Consider the following 2,234-nt stretch of genomic DNA (forward strand, 5'->3'; position numbering starts at 1 on the left):
ACAAACGTTAATTTCAACTCAGTCTTCCACCTCATGAATAGATCTGCCATCTTCTTAAGAGCACACGCCTTGACCAGTGGCTCTATAACTGGCTTATTCGGATCCTCCTCTGGCGGTAGGGTGAAATTTGCCTTCAGTGAGGTCCAAAGATCATCTTTCTATCTATCGGTGACATAAGAAACTTCAGGGTCGTCGTCCTTAGGCTTATCCCATTGCTCGATGTTAATCGAGATGCTGTTCCTAACAATAGCTCCGCACCGAGCAGAAAATGCGTCCTTGGTTCGCTTGGGTTCAATCGGTAGGCCATCGTCCGTGAGTGCTGTGATTGTGAACCTTTCATCCTGGCGCAACCTTTTCTTCGGGCCTCATCTCGTTACCGAAGTTTGGCTTGATCCAGAGGGCTATAAAAGAAGAAAGAAGAGTTAATATATGTACATACCAAAATAATTAATGCATCAATTAGCTAGTCAGCACAGGCTTCATTAATATATATACATCGCCGGACTTTGCAACAGCTCCCTCCTCCGTTCGGTCACCGGAGCCGTCATCATGGTCTCCTTCTTCCTCCGGCATTCGGTCACCAGAGCCATCATGATCATGTCCTTCCTCCTCCATTGTTCGATCACCGGAGCCGTCATCCTCTCCTTCCTGACCATCGGTGTCATTGAGAAACGACAAGACATCACCTCCGCTGAAGATTATATCCCCCAACAATTGTTCTTGTTCCAAGTCTCTTTGATCCATATTTTCTGCAAATATTACAACATGGCAATTAATATACAAACATGAGAGATGGATATATTAGTGGCAAACATAGACCTAGCTAGCTAATCACAACAAGGAGTCATATTAGTGGCCTCAATGCTTCTACGGTTTGGGGTGGCCTCGACAACGCTTGTAGGGTTTGGGGTGGCCTCAACAACGCTCTTTTAACTTGGTAAATTTGGGTGGCCCCGATGCTTCTAGGGTTTGGGGTGGCCTCGGATACGCTTCTAGGGTTTGGGGTGGCCTCGATGCTTCTAGGGTCTGGTCGGGCGAGAGGGGGTTGATTGACGTCCCCCCTCATGGATGTCAAACAAGGGATTCTCTTAACCTTTAAGGGATTTAACAAAATGGCGCCATTCTGGATGTGCATGTCTCAAAATTCCAACTTTGACATATGATCAACTGTTGCATATGTCAAAAATTCAAACTTTGACATATGATCAAACTTCGATATATGATCAAATGTTGCATATGTCAAAATTCAAACTTTGACATATGATCAAATGTTGCATATGTCAAAATTCAAACTTTGACATATGATCAAACATTGATATATGATCAAATGTTGCATATATCAAAATTCAAACTCATCATATTAGGTCACCACAATTTTGTTCTTTAATTTGTTTTATCAAGATCATCATGATGAAGTAACCACTCATCATATCCAGATTTTAACATTTTTTCTCTATTTAAAAGAACCTAAAAAAGATTCTCTTCTTACTCGCGTCATGTAGGAGTTTTCTATTATATATGTATGCATGGATATGTTATTTGGTTCTCGGCCTCACTTTGTTGTTGAACTTCACCACGTCTCTAAAAAAATTCACTATGCAAATTTCTCTAAAAAAATGTCTTTGGTCAACTTTGATAATAACCTATATATGCAAATATCTCTAACTTTGATTGATAACCTATGCAAATTTCTGTAAGAAATGAATTTGATCATGAATATCTCTAGTTGTGCAAATATCTCTAACTATGTAAATATTTTTCTTATATTTAATAAATTCCAAAGTTGGAATTTCAATTATTCATATTTCCTTCAATTTGCAAAGGATCTATATTCTCCACAATTCTTTTGCACCAACAAATATTACTCCATCTATTTGACAGTACCCACAACCCATTCCGGCAAAAACATTTGGTTCTATAGTTCAATTTTTTCAAATTTCATTCAGTTAAAATTTGGACCAGATTCAAACTCCATGGTCAAAGCACAATTTAAATTGGACAAAAAATTCTCAAACTTTGCCAGACTCTCTTTTGTGCATCAACACCTCACCACAAAAATTCTCAAAAGTTCCTAAAATTTCTAGAGCCCTTTGGCATTTCATCATACACTTGATGTGCACCATTTAGCACTGTCAAAAAATCCAGTGAATTCAGAAAAATTTGGACAAAGGGGGGAGTCGATGCCCTGCACTCCTCATCTTCCTCTATCCCACACAGCGCCGCCACACTGGACC

Source organism: Triticum dicoccoides, chromosome 4A (assembly GCF_002162155.2).
Source record: "Triticum dicoccoides isolate Atlit2015 ecotype Zavitan chromosome 4A, WEW_v2.0, whole genome shotgun sequence".
Lineage (NCBI taxonomy): Eukaryota > Viridiplantae > Streptophyta > Magnoliopsida > Poales > Poaceae > Triticum > Triticum dicoccoides.